The sequence below is a fragment of the Pituophis catenifer genome, unplaced genomic scaffold (assembly GCF_029215685.1).
Source record: "Pituophis catenifer annectens isolate HBS135680 unplaced genomic scaffold, rPitCat1.0.hap2 SCAF_1, whole genome shotgun sequence".
In the NCBI taxonomy this organism is placed as follows: domain Eukaryota; kingdom Metazoa; phylum Chordata; class Lepidosauria; order Squamata; family Colubridae; genus Pituophis; species Pituophis catenifer.
In genome coordinates, this window is record NW_027256881.1 from 337130185 (window position 1) to 337150532 (window position 20348).

Genomic DNA, 20348 nt, shown 5'->3' on the forward strand with positions numbered 1-20348 from the left:
CTTTTGTACTGCCACAAAAAGTTGGTACAGAATCACAGGGTTGCAAAGGACATTGGAGCTCTTCTAGTCTGGGTGTCTCAAATTCAAGGCCCGGGGGCCATATCCGGCCCGCGTTGTGGTTAGATCTGGCCCGCAAGGCTGCCCTGGAAATAGTGAAGGACCGGCCCCTGGTGCCTCAGCCCCAGCCCAGGTCAGCCAGGCACTGATATAAAACTTGGTGGCGGCCATCTGGGCTGGAACGCAGCCAGCCTTACATCCGCAGGGCTGCTGTGGAATCAGTGAGGGGACTCTGCCACCCCCTGGGTGCATGCTGGAGACAATGGATCCCCCAGCCCCACCTGGCGCACCACAAGCGCCCCCCTGATGTGAGCAACATTGAGCTGGCCATGACCACCCATTGGCTCCCAGCCACGCCCACCCAGCCCCTCAAAGTGTCACCCCTGTTCTAGTCCAACCCCCTGCAAGTTCAAATCTCACCAGGCTCAAGGTTGACTCAGCCTTCCATTCTTCCGAGGTAGGTAAAATGAGGACTCGGATTGTGGGGGCAATAAGATGACTTTGTATAAAAAAGAACACCGCTGGGGGGGGTGAGGGCGAAAGCCCTACTAAGCAGGTATATACAAAAGTATGAAGGTTATTGCTTAATGCATTGTAAGCTGCCCTGAGTCTCCGGAGAAGGGTGGCATATAAATCAAACAAACAAACAAACAAACAAACAAACAAACAAACAAATAAATATTTCTCAAATGAGCTAAAGGCTGGATAGCTCAACAGACAGAGCTCTGTAATTTAACACCAGCTGTCTGCAATTAAAGTAAGATCGAATCCCGCCAGGCTCAAGGTTGACTCAGTCTTCCATCCTTTCTAAGGTAGGTAAATTGAGGACCCAGTTTGTGGGGGCAATAAGCTGACTTTGTATAAATATACAAAAGTATGAAGGCTATTGCTTAACACCTTGTAAGCCGCCCTGAGTCTTCGGAGAAGGGCGGCATATATATCAAATTAAAAAAAAACAAAAAAGGCTGGACAGCTGAAAGAGACTAATATTTTTAACACCTCAGGATGGAATACAAACAAGCAGGAAGTACTAAGGGAATACAATTTAAAACCTGCTTTGCTATAAGGGCAATCAGTAAAATAAAACCTTGGGTTGCCAATAATTTTAGTCAGAAAACCCTCAGCTTACTAAATCCTAAGCAATCTTCCATATCTCAAACTGCTAGTAAAGTGCAGAAGTACTGTAGTACTTAAAGGCTTGGGTTTTTTTTTTTTTTTCCTTCCTTCAACTCATTTATATTGCTTTTCTAAACATTGTGATTCTGGCGTTAGTCAATTTAAATTACTGCTCCCTTCCAAAACCTTTATTAAAAATGGTTTCCAGTGATTTATGGATGCCTGTTACTACCATTCTAATTTTAAAATAAAGTTTACTTTCATTTACCAAAACAAAATTTAATAATAATTATAATAGATGAAAAAGGGGTGGAGATAAAGATGTGCAGTCTTTGAAAAGAAAAAAAAAATCCAAGTTTTTTTTCCTTGGAAATTAAAAAAATAGCCTCAGTTGCCCAACAGCTCCTAGGCTTGGCTGACTGAAAGGCCTTGGCTGCAGCATGTAAAGGGTTAAGTCCTGCCATCTTCATGCCATTCACTGATATGTCCATTAAGGGTGTTACATAACAAAATGGCAGACCTTAACCCTTTCCTTGCCACACTTCCTTTCACTGTCAGTCACACACTTCAGCCAGGCTGAATCAAAAGCACCTAAAGAAAAACTCCCAAGGCTGAATGGGTTTATGAGATATTGTAATTTGCTTGCAAGAAAGTAGGGGGGAAATGGTCAGAGAAAGAGTTAAAAGCTTTTTAGAAGTTTTTTTTTATTTAAAAAATAAGGCTTTAAAGCTTAAACTTAATGAACAACAACCAATTGAAAAAAGAAGTATAAGGAAAAAACATCCTGACTTCAATTTTATATTTTAACTTAAAAAAGAAAAGGTAGAAATTTTAATCCTAACAAACCCAGCTTTTCTTAGCAGGGGAAGCAAACTGATTCTATGAACATGGAAATGCATTAGGTTTGTGTCAGGTATGTTGAGCAGAGATTTAGAACTACCAAAATTACCCCATATTTACAGATTTCCAGATTCCCTCCCCTCCACCCGTAAAAGGTACAGTTTACCCCTCCCTCAGCAGCTTTAAGCACTGAAAGCTAAGCCTGTTGCAATCTGCTCCCCTCCCACTTCCATTTCTGGGTTATAACGTGAAGGTCTCTAGAGCAGCATTTCTCAATTTTAGCGTGCTGGCTGGGGAATTCTGGGAGTTGAAGTCCCATACATTTTAAAGATTAAAAGCCCAAATACTTTAAAGAAGCTGTTGTAGGCCTTATCTACAGCCGAACTGCAACTGCCATCATTCTTCTAACAGCAGAACCTTGCTAAGTGAAGTCAGGATTAAAACCATCACCAGCCTCATCTGGGGATGATGGAACATGGGTCAGATGATAACCCCCCCCCCAAATAAGCCAGTGCAGGGATCCACAGCATCTCTGACATGTGACTATCCAGCTTCTATTTGAAGAAGACCTCTAGCAAAGCTGAGTTCACGATGTCATGTGGCAGGCTGTTCCCCTGGCTGACAGCTTGTACAGGAAGTACCTCTAGCCATCTAGCCAAAAGTTCCTTCCTCTTAATTTTAGTCCACCAGTTTCAGTCCTAAATTTAACCAATTTTGTTGTATACATGATGTGCAATGACAATTAAGGCTATACCAGGGGTCAGCAACCTGTGGCTCCGGAGCCACATGTGGCTCTTTGGGCCCTCTGCTGTGGCTCCCTGTCGGGTGATCCCACCACTGGCTGGCCCCGCCCCTTGCCCTCCCCTACCAGTCACTCCTCGCCTGGCCTGAGAAGGTAAGGGTGACGGCAGGGGATGGAGAAATGGCCAGGACAGAGAGAGAGAGATACAGAGAGAGGGGGAGAGAGAGAGACATAAAGTGATACAGAGAGAGAGGGAGAGAAAGGGGGGAGGGAGGAGAGAGAGAGAAATGTCAAAAGGGTTTTGTGGTTCCCAGTGTTTTTAAACAACTGGTTCTCTGCCCTAATGACTGGCTGGGTAAGCGTGGTGGTGGTGGGGGTGTCATGTGACTGGTGGAAGTGAGTGACATCAAGTTGGCCACGCCCATTCAGGTTTTGTGGCTCCCTGTGTTTTCTTTTCTTTGGGAAACGGGTCCAAATGGCTCTTAGAGTGCCTAAGGTTGCAGATCCCTGGGCTATATTATACTATCCTGCCCATTGGAGCAACAGAGAATATCCCCTCCCTCTTCTGGGTGAGACCCTTTCAGATAACCAAAGGCTAATATTGTATTTCCCATTTGTCTTTTCTGTAGGCAAATACTCCGACCCTTTAACTATTCCTCATTGGGCTACATATCTCCAGCTTTTTGCCATCTTGCCGGTAGACTACCGGGTGCGCTTCAAGGTGTTGGTGACCACCTTTAAAGCGCTCCATGGCTTAGGGCCGGGGTATTTACGGGACCGCCTTCTGCCACCAATTGCCTCCCACCGGCCAGTTCGCTCCCACAGAGAGGGCCTCCTCAGGGTGCCGTCAACCAGACAATGTCGGCTGGCGACCCCCCAGGGGGAGAGCCTTCTCTGTGGTAGCACCTACTCTCCGGAACGATCTACCCCCAGAGATACGAGTGATCCCAGACCTCCGGACTTTTCGTCGGGCCCTAAAAACTTACTTTTTTCGGTTAGCCAGGCTGGCCTGATTCCATGTTGGTTTTAACGTTTGATACTGATTTTTAATTGAAATGTTTTAAACTATGGGCCAAATTTCATTTAATTATTTTTAAAAAATTATTTTAACTTTTGTGTACAAATGTTTTTATTTTGGCTGTTCACCGCCCTGAGTCCAAAAGGAGAAGGGCGGTATACAAATCTAATAAAAGATAAAGATAAAGATCTTGGTAGTCCTCTTCTATTTTTTCACTGTCCCTTTTTGAATGGTGGTGCCCAGAAATGAATACACATCTCCAAGCCAGGTCTGACCAGGACAGAGCAGAATGGAAACAATTATTTCCATGATTTGAACTCTGTATTTTTGCTGATGCACCCCAACAATATTTGCCTTTTTTGCAGTTGCATCACGCTGCTGGCTCGCATTTAATTTGTGATGGATGAGGACATCCAGAGAATCCTCTTAAATGTACTACAGGTAGTCCTTGACTTACAACAGTTCATTTAGTGACCATTTAAAGTTACAACGGCACTGGGAAAAAGTGACTTATGATCATTTTTCACACTTATGAGTGTTGCAAAATTCCCACGGCCCTGTGATTTACATTCAGATGCTTGACGGCGGATTCACATTTATGACGGTTGCAATCCCCTTTTGCCACCTTCTGACAAACAAAGTCAATGGGGAAGCCAGATTCAATTAATTTGTGTTACTAATTTAACAATGGCAGTGATTCGCTTAACAAATTTGGTAAGAAAAGTTGTGAAAGGGGGCTAGGTTCGCTTAACAAATTTCTCACTTGGCAACAAATTTTGGGTTCAATTGTGGTTGTAAGTCAAGGACTATCTGTATTGCCAACCTCACATTTTCTACTTCTTCCTGTTAAGTTTGTTCTCAGCCACAGCTGGGTACCTTCCTAGCCCCATCTCTCCCCACATGTGATTATGAGTCAATCCTACTGAGAGATGCAGTAATTATGGACACAACAGCATTGCAATTGTGCCCTTGGCTTCATCATCAAAAGAGAAAAATGGGGCAAAGTGTTGAAATCACCTGAAAATATAATGCACAGACCTCTTCTATGCCTATGTCCTACCTACTCCGTTATAAAGTAACTTGCTAGTATCAGCTAGCTAGCATCAATTGCTACTGAAATTCAAGTAATCAAGACTTAAAGTTACTGAGTCTTCGGAGAGGGGCAGCATATAAATTGAATTAATTAAATTAATTAAATTAAATTAAAGTGTAACAAGGAATCTCGTTCTGCATTCATGGTCTACACCATGCTTAAGTAAATAAATCACAGAACAGGCAGCCCTCACTTTAATAACCAGTCACTTAGTCATTGTTTGAAGCTATGACAGACTTAAAAAATGCTATTTATGAGCCATCCTCAAAGTTATGACTGCTGTACACACAGCAGTCACATGGTAGCATTTTGGGCACTTGGCAGCTAGGTTGCAACCAGTCACAAGGCCACAATTTGTCACATTTTTTTGCTGGTTTCCCTGGCAGAAAATGGCAAAAACTGCCCACTGGTTATGCTGGCATTTACTTAGTAATCATGTAAATGACCAATGACTTAACGACCATTGTAAAAACAATAGTAAAATCAATTCAGGTCGCATAGTAGCCCGCTTAGCAACCATAAGGACTCACACCAAAAATTCTGGGCTTAATTGTGGTTGTAAGTCGAGGACTACCTGTACAGCCTTCCCCAATGGTCTGATTGTCAGGCTAAGCTTTTGAGGGATCCCACAACTTGAGCTACAGTTACTGTTTTAGCCTAGCTCAGGGGGATTTTCTCTAGACCAGTAGCCTGATTCCTAAAGTGGGTTTATTTATAAGAAACACATAAGCAGTCTATGAAATTAACAGCTTTCTCTCCTTCTGCTGTTCTCCAGCAGCTAATTACAGCGGTGGTGTACAATGCTTGGTAGCTGTATTTAGTCCCCCAAAGGGTAATGTCAGTGGAATAACTCTTCTCTTGCACCGGTTTCTCTGTAGCAGAGTCCCCAATGTACTGGGGCTCCTACGACAACTACTCACAGGAATAAAAATGTAAAGGTGGATAAAATTACCATATTTTTCGGAGTACAAGACACACTTCCCCCCCCCCAAAAAAAGAGGGTGAAAATCTGGGTGCATCTTATACTCCGAATGTAGCCCCGCACAGCTTCTCAAAGGGAGGTTGCAGAGGCTGAAAAAAGCATCAGAAACGAAGCTTCAGAAAAAAAAGCCTCCAAACAGAGCTTCAGAAAAAAAGCCTCAGAAACAGAGTTTCAGAGGCTTTTTTTCTGAAGCTCTGTTTCAGAGGCAGAAAAAAAAGGTTTTTCTGAAACGGAGTTTCAGAAGTTTTAGAGGCATGAAAGATCGGAAAATGGGACAAAATTCACCGAACAACCGTCTCAAGACTTAGCAACAGAAATTTGGGGCTCCATTGTGATCAATAATAATAATAATAATATTAATATAATGCTGTACTCTAAGGCAGCTTAAAGACTTCCTGAGCCTTGGCTATTCCTGACTTTCAACTGCATCCCCCTGAGCAATTATAATGTTATGCTTTCCAGAGAGGAAAAGGACCATGACAATATACTAAAAATTCAATTTCTTCCAGCTCAGCAAATAATACAGTGCATCCTTCTGTTTAGTTCTGCTCCAATCTAATTAAACCACCTAATTTTACTCCAGCTATTATGATCCACACCCCCAGAGACGGTCAAGACTGGTGATGGACATCCTGCTCTGCAGATCATCTCCCTACGAGCCAAGATAGCAGGGAAATCCACAGACCAAAGCAGGAACATCCAAGCAATTAGAACAATGCTGCACTCACAAAGGGACCCGCCATTGCCACATCCAACCAGTTGATTTAGGCTACATTGCATTGGTCTCCTAGCCACACCAACAAAACACCAGCAATTTTGATCACGGGTGCATTAGCCAAGCACCCCGGACTCTCAGTCAATGGTTGTCAACCTAGTCAATGCTGAAGAAGCTCCTAGACCAGTGTTGGTGAACCTTTTCGGCACAGAGTGCCAAAATGGGAGTGTGCGCATGTGCGCACCAGCCACCTGGTCTTCCGGTTTCTGAAACGCATGTGCACGTGAAGACCAATTGGCCGGCGTGCATTCGCATGCCGGAAACCAGAAGAGCAGCTTCCCGGAGCGCGCATGCTCTCGCGCCCGGTTTCCGATGCTCTCGCGCACGTGAAGACCAACTGGCCAGTGCGCTGGAACCCGGAAGAGCAACGGGCGATGGCTCGCGTGCCCGGAGAGATGGCTCTGCGTGCCAATTCTGGCACGCGTGCCATAGGTTCGCCATCGCGGTCCTAGACTGTCTTTGAAATGTTATCTATGGGTTTCATCTTGGCCTTCTGTTACCGAGTTGAAATTAGAATTATTCCATTTTATTGTTTGCAACAACAATCCTTTTGGGTACGGTTAAACAGTAGAAATGTGCAAATTGGGTGGGACCACAACAAAAAGGCACTCCAGATCAACCTGCCCCGTATCCCTCTCATCTTAAGCCATGACATTTGAGGGGTTAAGCGTGTGTGGTCCAAGCCCTTCTAAAATTCTGCAATCTTTCCGCGGGCGCATCTCCTGTTCTCTTCTTCCGTAGTTTCACATGGAAAGAAAGTTAGTCCTGCTGCACTGAATCTCGAAAACGGTTTGTGAAATTCGGTTCGGTTTCCAAACATCTCTGAACTTAAAGCCTTAGCAAATTTCCCTGCCCTTGGAGAAACTGGAGACCCCGAGCTCATAAACAAAGTCTGAAAAGATTTACAAACTGGTTAAGGGTATCTATGCACCAGGCTTCAAACAGCAAAGAAAGAAAGCTTACTACTGGTAGCTAATCATACCATTAGCAAATTGGTTTATATTCTTATAAATTTCCATGTTTAAACCTCACCTGAAAACATTTCCACTGCCAGACCTCAGCCATGATGAAAGAAGAGCATGGTAAATTATAGAAGGCTGCATTAAATTAGAGTTGCTATGTCACTTCTAAGTAACCTGTTCCATGCCTCCAGGATGCAATGCTAAACAAAATTAAATAGTACCCAGAAATGTGAAGATTTGGGGATACTCTGAAGCACATGCATATGTCCAGGTTGAGAAAGTCCAAGGTAGGCACTACATTGCCCCTTAACTCCACAGTCTCAACCAGTACTCTTAAACCATGTTTGCATATAAAAAAACCACTTTGGAATTAAGGCAGTATCCAACAAGGAAAATTTCAACCCCAGTTGTGCTGGTATATCAATGTGTGGGATGATAAACCATATAATTAATTGTATAACCCCAGCATCAGTTATTTTATTTATTAAATGCATTTATTGATTACATTTATATGCTGCCCACCTCACGGTTAGGCGACTGTGGGCAAGCAGTTTACATCATAAAAGCAGAACTGCACACGTTAAATAAGATATTTTAAGAACCAGTATACAGATGGGATGGAGGTGGGGGTCAGTTACGTTTTAGCAATGAGAGAATCTGGGCCTTCCCTAGTAGACTGCTAATTTCTAGCACAGGTCAAATCACTATCAACAACTTTAAGTTTTAGCACGGTTTCACTTAGCAACGCATTTCATCACGCAGGAAAAGGGGGCTGTACAGAAGCAAGGGGTATGGGACCTGGGAAATCAAATGTGGTAGTGGGGATTCTTTGAAATGCAGGAACTATCTTCCTATGAATTTTGAATGCTGCAAGGTGAGCTGCTAATTTAGCATAAGGGTAGCCTGAGTAACAGACAGGGCCGTTTTAAGGACAGTATTTTGCTGCCTGCTACAGAGGGGCAAATATTTCTTATGAGGACACAAAGCAAATTGTGACAAAAATACCTTTTCATTTTAGTTTACTCCCGGCAACTGGTGGCAATGAACATTAGATTATCTTTGAAGGTGGGAGATCCCAGTTTAACTGCCATTAACGCAACAGCTGCATATGCCCCAACAGGTGCTAACACACACACACATACACACAGAGTATATATAGGTGTACCTACCTGCTCCGGATGTTCATGAGTTCTGAAGGAAGAACCGTATAATTCTTTTGGCAGGCTGATCGAAAGTCAAGGAACCTACCAAGAAGACAAAGAAGGTGTTGAAGTTACGTGAATTTTGGATATCCTGGTCCCCTCACACTAGGAAGTGGCTATAGAGTGATGGTGCAAAAGCAGAAATAAAGTACAAGCTACCTGATTTGAAACTAGCTCCCTGCAGACTGGAATATCATTTTTTACTGCATAGTTTCAACCTCCTGAGATCAACAATATTTTTTTTTTAATGTCCCCCCCCAGCCCCCAATGGATTGCCTACTTAAAATCCAATGGCTGAAAAAAAGCTATCTCCTCTTGATTCATAGCTGAGATCCCAAAGTACACAGTTTTAACTCTTTAAAGGAACTGGGATTCCTCTTCCCAAAACATAAGCCCTACACAACCTCATTTCAAATTGCAGGAAGTTTTCTATTGCGCTTTATGATGCTTAGTTAGATAGTCAAGCATTTACAAGTAGGCATCGACTTACAACCGGTATTAAGACCAGGATTTAAACACTGCTAAGCAAGGAAGTTGTTAAGGTAAGTCAAGCCTGATTTTCTGACCTTTTTTTTGCCATGGTTGTTAAACGAATCACACGGTTGTTAAGCAAATCTTGGCTTTCCCTACTGACATTGTTAGGGGAGGGGCTGGATAGGTCGCAAATGGGTGATTGCAGGATCCCGGGATGCTACAGTCATTGTAACTACATGTCGATTGCCAAGTGACCAAATTTTAATCACGTGACCGTGGGGATGCAGCAACAGTCGTAAGTATGAGGACAGGTTGCAATATACTTTTTTCAGGACAGTTGTAATTTCAAATGGGGTGCTAAACCAACGCTTGTTCACTCAAAGACTAACTGTACTGCATTTCATCTGTCAGCAGTCCTTTGTGGCTGTCTGACATGCAGGACCTGGAATTGAACCTAAAAGGTAAAGGTAAAGGTTCCCCTCACACATATATGCTAGTTGTTTCCGACTCTAGGGGGCGATGCTCATCTCCGTTTCAAAGCCGAAGAGTCAGCGCTGTCCGAAGATGTCTCTGTAGTCATGTGGCCGGCCTTGGTACTATAGTGGTTTAAAGCACCCTGTTATTAACACAGCTGCCTGCAATTTACTGCTGGTTCGAATCTCTCCAAGGCTCAAGGTTGACTCAGCCTTCCATCCTTTCTAAGGTAGGTTAAATGAGGACCCAGTTTGTGGGGGCAATAAGCTGACTTTGTATAAATATACAAAAGTATGAAGGCTATTGCTTAACGCACTGTAAGCCGCCCTGAGTCTCCGGAGAAGGGCGGCATATAAATCAAATAAAAAAAAAAAAAAAAATGACTCAACGCCAAAGGCGCATGGAACGCTGTTCCCTTCCCACCAAAGGTGGTTCCCATTTTTCTACTTGCATTTTTTACGTGCTTTCGAACTGCTAGGTTGGCAGAAGTTGGGACAAGTAACGGGAGCTCACCCTGTTACACGGAACTAGGGATTCAAACCGCTGAATTGCCGACCTTTCGATTGACAAGCTCAGCGTTGTCACTGCGTTTTTGTATTTACCAAATGAGCTCTTATTTTTGAACTTTCAGAATTACCGTAGCTTGCCAAGTTCTTATCAGTAAGCTAACTGCGCATGTCCACATTCTTTCACTTTCTTCTATCTTTCTTTGTTCTCCGGCCAGGAGAGGTGGCCGGGAAAGCTTTGCCAAGATGTAATTAATTAGCTAGTAAGATGTTTTATTTTCTTTATAACAAATAAATGAGTTTTTCTTAGAAAATATATCTTCAGGTTTATTTTTCTTAACGTATACTTTAAGGAAAGGTCACGATCCATTCTCTAAATCAAGGTGCAATTACCCAAAATCAGAATGGGATTAATTGCCACCCTGACAAGCGTCTTAGCCACTGAGCCACCGCGTCCCTTGGAATTGAGCCTACTATGTTCTAAATGTACCATTTTGTCCCAGAACTATGATTAGAAGAGAATCGGCTGTGAATTTTTGTTCAAATGAATCTTGCTCAGAGTTATCTTCTTTGTTTGACAGTGGCTCACTAGATTCTGGGAATACAGAATCAAGCGAGGCCCGACCATACATGTAGTCCTCAACTTATAACAGTTCATTTAGTGACCGTTCAAAGTTACAACGGCACTGAAAAAAGTGACTTACGACTGTTTTTCACACTTACGACTGTTGCAGCATCCCCGTGGTCATGCGATCAAAATTCAGACACTTGGCAACTGACTCATATTTATGACGGTTGCAGTGTCCTGCTGGGGTCATGTGATTCCTCTTTGAGAAATTTGACAAGCAAAGTCCATGGGGAAGCCAGTTTCACTTAACAATCGTGTTACTAGATTAACCGCAGCGATCCACTTAACAACGGTGGCAAGAAAAAAATCATAAAACGGGGCAAAATTCACTTCACAGATGTCTCACTTAGCAACAGAAATTTTGGGCTCAATTATGGTCACATGTCAAGGACGACCTGTAGTCTCTTTTCTTCCAGTTTGAAACGTGTCAAGGAAAGATAAGGAGTTTTTTGGTAGTTCTATTGGGAATGGGGGGTTCTTTTTGACACAGGCTTAGTACCATGTCCAAAGGAAATCTCAAACATGCAGCTCCTGAAAAGCAGGTAAGAGGCTGAGCTGGGAAGGCTCAGGGTTTGAAACCCTAAAAGTAGCCAAAAGCCAGCAGTTCTTTCAGTCATAGACACTCTGGGTTGACAATCTGAGAATTATGCATGGCACACCTGGTGAAGCTATTCAGAGGGTCGTCTTGGTAATCAAAACATTCCTACACATTTAAAATGGACTCAGCATCCCAGCACCGGTCTTACTACGAGTTTCGCAGAAAAATTCCATTTCTCCCGAGTACACAAGAACATCACCTAACCTAATTTGCATTATATAATCCCTTTCAATATGTATCACAGAGAATTCTTTAAGGTTGATGTCACACAGGGTGGACTGTCTCTGTGCTATATTATGGTTCAATGGCAGAACAGAGGCTTTGCAAGCTAAAAACCCCAAATTCAACCCCTGGTATCTTGTGGGGGGGGAAAGATGGAAAAGGCCCCCAAATTCTAAAAATGCCTTCTTGGTATAATCCATATATGCAAATATCAATTGCCAGAATGTTCAAACACTACTATTCTGGCTGGAAAGGGAAGGTGCCGTTTTGGGGTCCATTCCGGTTTAGGATTCTGGGAATTGTGGTCCCAAGACCTCTGGAGGGCATTCGGTTGTGGAATGCTAGAGCAGACGTCATGACTAATCAATCAGTTGTTTAAATTACAACTTTCATATGAAAAAGTCTACACCCTTTTTCCTTGCCCTTTTTAATGTAACATGCGCATTCCTCTTCTGTTTTCCTTTGTCTGTTTAATTCAGCAGAACTCAAAATGCTGGGGGGAAAAAAACCCCTCTCCTGGGCTTTAAACTTTTATTATAATTTGTTTGCCTTGGATGAAAAAAAAAAAAGGAGCCATCAAAGCAATTCAAAAATTAGAGTCAAACTTTCTATGAAACCCCCCTCCCTTCATATAGGGGGTTGAGGACAGCTGCCTTAGTTACTCTCCCCAACACATACTAAAAATAAAAATTAAAAAAAAACATACTAAAACATACTAAAAATAAAAAAAACCCTGGAAAGATATATATATATATCTCCATGCCACGTAAACTTTTATCTAAAAATGATGGGGACTTCCTAATTAAATCATGCTCCTTGCCCATTTTTAAAAGATGCATCCCAGAAGTTAGCATGGGCTGCTGAATTCAATAGGCTGTGAAATTTTCCTTCTTGTTTTTAACAGGAATCCAAATACCTGCTTTTCGAGGTTCCGTTGGCAAGCTCGAAAAACCCTCGGTAGGAATAAAATGCATGCTGCGATCTCGGGAAGCCTGGGGTGGGGCAGGGTTTTCACTCGCTTTGGCAAACCTTTTTTTCTGCTGCCCCACCGGCCTCATGCAGCACATGACAAATTTCAGTAAATAAATTGAAATGGAGGAAACGGCCCCATAGAAATTGGCAAAAAAAAAAAAAAAATCTAAGTGATTGTTTACTTTTTATTAATACCCAACATCTCATTTCCCCTGTTAAATCCAAAATCAGTGTCTTTTAAGACCCGGCTTTACAGTATTACTTACACATACACAGAAAGAGCGAGAGAGAGAAAGCGGAAAAGATTTTGAAACAAAAGTTGAACCACCAAGCTCCTTCCTCCCACCCAAGAGCAAAGAGAGCCAAACGCAAAGACATGTAGAGAAAACAATGCCCCAACAGAATACGAAGCTACGAGTGAGTTGGGAATCCTAATTCTGTTTCTTCAGAAAAAAAAAAACACCCTGAGGAATTCAGGATGACAAAGAGGTGTCTCCCACAACGCTCCACATTTCGCTTCCCCAGCTCCCTGCCTTCGTCTGACCCACACGCTGCTCCTGCTGCTGCTTACGAAGAAGAGGAAATTACCAGCTGAGTGGAGGCTCAGGGCCCTGCCCCACTTCGTAGCTTCCCCTCCTCCTCCTCCTCTTCCCGGCAGGGAAGCCTGGCGAACTCCGAGTCAACTTCTCACGCAAAGAGCCGCTCGCTGCGTTCCTCCAAAAGCTTTAGCGGCCAAGGAAAAGAAGAGGGCTCAAAAGCGCTCGGTGGCTTTCAGAACAGAGCCCCTTCCCCACTTGAGGGGGCCAAGTGATTGTGGAAGGAAAAAAAAAAAAGGATACCCCAGCGTGGAACGAGGAGGTTATCTATGCGTTCAAGTGTCACATCAGAGACTGGAAGCTGTTTCCAGTAGGCGTTCCGAAAAAAGTCAGGGAGAGACTCCGGGAAGAAGCTTCCTCCTCTAAGGGAGCCAATAAACGAGGCCGGCTCTTGCCCCTCTAAGCTGGTTTACGCTTCCGGAGCAGTTGCAGGAATGACCTTAGGACTCCAGAGAGAGAGAGAGAAAGAGAGAGAGAAAGAAAGAAAGAGAGAGAGAGAGAGGGTAAGAGAAAGAGAGAGAGAGAGAGACGGTAAGAGAAAGAGAGAGAGAGAGAAAGAGAGAGAGAAAGAAAGAAAGAAAGAGAGAGAGAGGGTAAGAGAAAGAAAGAGAGAGAGACGGTAAGAGAAAGAGAGAGAGAGAAGTAATTGTGTTAAAGAAGCTGGATTTACAAAGAAGCCAAGGCCTTGAAGAGTTGTACAGCCAAGGCAGGAAGAAAAGGTGAACTGGAAGATTTAGCAGGCAGCATCGAATAATGAAGGATCACTTTTAAAATGATAACTGACCAGGCTACAGAACTCTACTGAAATGATCATTTGGAACCAAAGATTACAACTTCTTCTCCTTAAAGGAAGAAAAATAGTGCCAAGGGATGATGTGTTAAGAGACAAAGTTACGCACGTTGGAAAACAAGATCAGGCCCTCTAATGTTTTGGGACCGCGCTTGCATTTCCCCCCCCTTCTTGTTGTCAGTTTTAAAACTTGGGGAGGCGTTCTTTTAAAAAGTCGTCCAGGACCATTGCCTCGAAACGTAGAGGGTTCTGCAGATAGGCAAAGTTGGGTTTTTCAGGCATGTGTCTATGCCTTTCGGAGGCTTTTTAAAGATGTTAAGTAAATTTGTGGTGTTGGGGGGGGGGAAAGGGAAGTAAACATACATCCGGCAAGTTGCTGAATTTTGGGAGCATCATCCACAGAAATGTCGAAACAAGAGATCTGGAAGATGCGAGATCTGAATGCTGAATGAAAGATAACTTGGGGCTCATCCTCTGGAACTCATTTGTCTTTACAGAGCCACCAAGATGTGTCTTCCGTAACAGACAGTGTCAGTGAACAGGTTTGGGGCCTTCTTCTTCTTCAATGTTTCTTGATCTTAAACTTTGTTTCAAGCGTGTGGACTCCAACTCCCAGAATTCCCCAGCCAGTATGCCGGCTGGGGAATTTTGAGAGTTGAACTCCATACATCGTAAAGATGGGAAACGCAATCAATGAAGGGATCTTCCAGTGCCCTTAGAAGTCCCCTTGCCTGCTAACACAACTTGGTCTGTTTCATCCAGTATACCGCTTCCAACTATAGCTAGACAAAAGACGACACTAAACCATGACAAATCACAAGGATTTCTCCCATTCTGCCCGCCGTTTGTTCTGGGGCAGCTGATATTCTTAAGGAGACTCCTTCTGAACATGGAGGTTTCACGAGGATGCCTCCTTGCGCAAGAACTGATAAAAGACCACTCCTGCTCTATCAGACTGAAACCCACATCCTACATCCCCCACAGTAAACAACCAGATGACTCAGAAAGTCTTACAAACAGGTTGTGACAGGGACCAGCCCTCTCTGTGATTTGATAGAGACAGACTACGGTAAAACAATGGTTATTTCCGAACTATGCTAACACATCAACCCACTAAAACTAAGTTAAGCATATAATAAGGTAAAGGCAAAGGTTCCCCTCGCACGTATGTGCTAGTCGTTCCCGACTCTAGGGGATGGTGCTCATCTCCATTTCAAAGCCGAAGAGCCAGCGCTGTCCAAAGACGTCTCTGTGGTCATGTGGCCAGCATGACTCAAGGCCAAAGGCGCACGGAACGCTGTTACCGTCCCACCAAAGGTGGTCCCTATTTTTCTACTTGCATTTTTTACGTGCTTTCAAACTACTAGGTTGGCAGAAGCTGGGACAAGTAACGGGAGCTCACCTCGTTACGCGGCACTAGGGATTCGAACCGCTGAACTGCCGACCTTTCTATCAACAAGCTCAGCGTCTTAGCCACTGAGCCACCTTGTCCCCTTTAAGCATGTAATAGTACTGTAATAAAAGTAGTACTCGAATTACAACAGTTCATGTTCGAAGTTACAACGGCATTGACAGAAAGTGACTCATGACCGTTTTTCACACTTACAACCACTGCAAGATCCCCACGGTCATGTGATCAAAATTCAGACGCTTTGCAACTGACTCATCTTTATGATGGTCCTGGAGTCATGTGATTACCTTTTGTAGCCTCCTGACAAGCAAAGTCAATGGGGAAGCCAGTTTCGCTTAACAACCGTGGCAAGAAAGGTCGTAAAATGGGGCAAAACTCACTTAACAAATGTCTCACTTAGCAACATAAATTTTGGGCTCAATTGTGGCCAAGGACTACCTGTATTCAATTCCTTGCAGTGACCAGTTGATGTCTTTGGGGAGCCAAGAAGCAAGACATGAGAGCAATATCCATCTTGGAGATCCTGGAACTAAATGCCATTCTGATTATGCAACCAAATATGGAACATCTGCTGTCTTTAAGTTTTCAGAAAACTGCTGTTCACACATAGCTGTTTTTATACCTATCAGACGGTTCCTAGTGGCAGAATGAGGGAGGGAGGTTTAGCAGGGAAAACAAAATTTGGAAATTACTCATAACTTTGAGGAAATATTTCTTGTGATGTAAACAGCCGCAATGAACACAGATCATTTTTATTCCCTGTTTGTTTTGAAAGACTCGATCCGGATTTAATGATAGGTTGCAATTTCTTTGTGAAACACACCAGTAGAAGAAAGTTGGAGGTGTTTTCAAGGACTTTCTGATTAAGGAAGTTAAGGACCTGTTTTTCATTTGAGCTCAGCTAGTAGTTTTACCACGAAATTCCATATTAAAAGTTTCTTGCCTGCTCTGTCTGCAACCCTTTCCAGTACTTTGTTGCAGAGGGGCAGCTTTTTCCCAAGCCCACCCTTTCCATGTTTTTTAAAAGTTTATTTTAATTATACAGGCCCAGCATTGGAGTTGGTTCCTGTTTGTACAGAATCTCAAGGCCCTGGATTTTGATCAGGAAGATCCCAAAATCTTCTACAGGTTGAAGATCACACAAACCTATGTTGCTGTAGGAAAAGACATTAGGCAGCTGATATGATTGCATGGTGGATACTTCAGAGGTAGACCAACTGTGTGGAAACTGAAGGTGAAGGAAGACCTTCTGGAATAAAAGTTGCAAACGCAAAGCAAGCCAATAATGAAAATATTTACCTGGTTTAGACCGCTGCTTTGGACTCAGGATAGGTTTGTCATATAAAAACCTGGGTCTTAATCCAGTGGTGAAATGTAAAATTTGTTACTACCGGTTCTGTGGGCATGGCTTGGGGGTGAGGGGTGGGTAATATGACTGAGTGGGCGTGGCCAACTTTTTCTTTTTAACTTTTACTTTTAAAACCATTTTTTCTACAACCTCTTCGGCTGAAGAGGTTGTAAAAATAATGTTTTTAAAGCCTCTGACGATCCCAGCTGACTTGCCTGATCATCAGAGGCTTTCTTTTCTTTTCTTTTTTTTAAAGCCTGACGATCCCAGCTGAGCCGCGGGATCATCAGAGGCTTTTTTTTTTTACTTTTAAAAGCATCTTTTCAGCCAAAGAGGTTGTAGAAAAAATGCTTTTAAAAATAATTTAAAAAAAAAGCCTCTGATGATTGCGTGGCTCAGCTGGGCAATTTGGGGGGGGCAGGGATTTTTGCTACCGGTTCTCCGAACCACCCGTCTCCATCGCTACCGAATCGGGCGATCCGGTCCGAACTGGGAGCATTTCACCCCTGTCTTAATCCCAAAGGTGCTCTTTTTCCAAAATGCATTCCACAACTTTCTTAGTTTTTTTTTTCTTTGAAAATGTTTCGCATCTTATCCAAGAAGCTTTTATAGTTCTGACGAGAACTGAATGAGAAGTGAAATGTTTTCCAAGAAAAAAAAAAACCAAGGAAGTCCAGTTGCCTTTTAGAAAAAAAAAACACACCTTTGGGACAACCATGACCTGGATGATTCAGAATCTTGATAGATACCTGGGTGTTAACTTCAACCATCTCTTTCCTTGTGCCCTTTAGTGAGTGGAACGCCAATTGCTGGATTATTGCTAACTCATGTTTTTCTTCAGTTTGGTTGCTAGTACAGGTGGCCCTTGAGTTACGACCACAATTGAGGTCAAAATTTGTGTTGCTAAGTGAAACCCTTGTTAAGTGAGCTTCCCCCATTTTATGGCTTGCCTTGCCACCGTTATTAAGTGAATAAGTTAGTAACCTGGTTGTTAAGCAAATCTGGCTTCCCCATTGACTTTGCTTGTCCCAAGGTCACAAAAGTGGATCACATGACTCCAGGACACTGTAACCATCATAAATATGAACCACTTGCCAAGCATCTTAATTTTTGATCATGTGAGCATTGGGACGCTGCAATGATTATAAGTGTGAAAAACGGTTATAAATCACCTTTTTTTAGGGCTGCTGTAACTTTGAACAGTCACTAAATGAACTGCTGTAGGTCGAGGACTACCTGTATAGGTTAGTCCTTGATTTACAATCGCAACCGAACTTAAAATTTCTGTTGCTAAGAAAGACAGTTGCTAACTGAGTTTTGCCCCATTTTGTAACCTTTCTTGCCGCAGTTGTTAAGTGAATCACCACAGTTTGTTAAGTAAATAACACGGTCAAGTAAATCCGGCTTCCCCATGGACTTTGCTCGTCAGAAGGTTGCAAAAGATAGTCACATGACTCCAGGACACTGCAACCGTCATAAATACATGCCAGTTGCCAAGTATCTGAAACTTGATCACGTGACCATGGGGGGGATGCTCCAACAACCATCAGTGTGAAAAACGGTCGTAAGTCCTTTTTTCAGAGCCATCGTAACTTTGACCAGTCACCAAACAAATAGTTGTAACGAGGACTACCTGCAATCTGTTTCAAAATGATTCAGACATCCTCAGTCACTAGTGCAGTGTTTCTCAACCTTGGTAGCTTGAAGATGGATGGACTTCAACTCCTAGAATCCCCCAGCCAGCGCTGCTTCCAAGCTTCCAAGGTTGAGAAACACTGTACTAGTATGTTAGGGATACATAAACTGTGACCACCACAAGATGGCAGCAAAAAAACCCAGAAAAGGCAACACTGATTGCCATCTAGTGGTTATCCTTATTTTTGTACCCCAGATATCAAGGCCTTAGCTAGGTGGAAGCCTTTTCTTTGACAAAGATATGATAAGGACATTGCACCTAAACAGTTCAGTCTATAAAATGTATGATGCGGTGTGCTGGCAGTCTTTATATAGGACTCCTATCTCAATGATACCCACTGAAAGTTGTTGGAAGGGGCAGGACAGGCAGTCCTACAAAAAAATACATTTTGCTGCAAATGTTCTGTAATTTGTTTTGTTTTTGCTCATTTTAAAGCTGTTATTTTTGCAAGCTATTTTGCAGGCAACACAAGAACCAGATATATTATCACTTGGACTGGGAAGTTCCAAAAATAATTGCAGAGCACATTTTCAGATAAAAGTGTCACAGTAAGCTTGGAATCTGTTTTAACAAAGTAGCTTAACTCACTTTAAAAATGAAAACATATACCAAGAGGTGAAATTCAGCAGGTTCTGGAGAACCGGTAGCGGAAATTTCGAGAAGTTCGGAGAACAGGCAAATACCACCTCTGGCTGGCCCCAGAGTGAGATGGGAATGGAGATTTTGCATTATCCTTTCCCTGGATTGGGGAGGGAATGGGGATTTTGCAGCATCCTTCCCCTGGAGTGGAGTGGGAACGGAGATTTTGCAGTATCCTTTCCCTGGATTGGGGAGGGAATGGGGATTTTGCAATATCCTTCCCCTGGAGTGGGGAGGGAATGGGGGTTTACGTCATATGGGGCAAAACACTATCTCTTAGCACTTTATGACCAGCTTTCTGCTTTAAAGAACTTTATATCCATTTCTTCATATAGTGTACAGTCATAAATTCATGTTTTTTAATTATCTGAATGAAGCGTTTCAACTATTGTTGATTTTCTTCTGCTGTATTGAATGAATGAAATTAGATGCAGGGTTTAATGCCACTTGCTATATACGTATCTCTGAACAAGCTAAAGTATTTAAAGTGGATGTTGGACTAAGAAAATGATTCTAAAAACAATAGCAGCAACAGCTTTGTGGCTTCTTAAAAACTAGTACATTTTTCTCATGAACTTTCATGGAAAGCTTTAGACTATATTGGGTTGCAGTATGGATAAAGTATGTGTGTGGATAAAATCTATTTAGCAGTAAGACCCACTGACTGAGTGGGCTAATTTTCATGGAATAAAACAGGTATATGATGTGGTGAAATTCAATTTTTTTTACTACCGGTTCTCTGGGCGTGGCTCGGTGGGCGTGCCAGAGGAAGGATACTGCAAACTCTCCATTCCCACCCCACTCCAGGGGAAGGATACTGCAAAAGCCCCATTCCCTCTATTCCAGGGGAAGGATACTGCAATATCTCCATTCCTTCCCCACTCCAGGGGAAGGATACTGCAAAATCCCATTTCATCTCCAACGCTAGGGGTAGTAGTACCTGCTCACTTTCTAAGGCTTTTGTAATTTCAACAAAAACAGGAAGCACTTTGAGTATTTCTTTAATGTAATTATTCATTTATTAACCTCAATAAACCACCGACCACTGAAATTAACGAGTAGAAGCAGGACTTTGACTGTTAAGGGGCATTCATTTACATCACTAGTCCTTTGTGATCTGCGAATTGATTTTAATGTACAGGTAGTCTTTGACTTATGACCACAATTGAGCCCAAAATTTCTGTTGCTCAGCAAAACAGTTAAGTGA

At 42.8% G+C, this 20348-nt stretch overlaps 1 protein-coding gene across 3 annotated transcripts in view; it reads right to left on the bottom strand.

Annotated features, from left to right (window-relative positions):
• GATAD2A (GATA zinc finger domain containing 2A) overlaps positions 1–20348 on the bottom strand; it is a 93195-nt gene that overhangs the window by 51448 nt on the left and 21399 nt on the right. For 2 of the 3 annotated variants that reach the window (XM_070944060.1, XM_070944052.1), the window contains exon 2: positions 8755–8829. The gene's annotated coding sequence lies outside the window, so the exon portion shown is untranslated. Of the gene's footprint in view, positions 1–8750; positions 8830–20348 lie in introns of all 3 variants that reach the window. The other variant, XM_070944067.1, reaches the window with a different exon arrangement.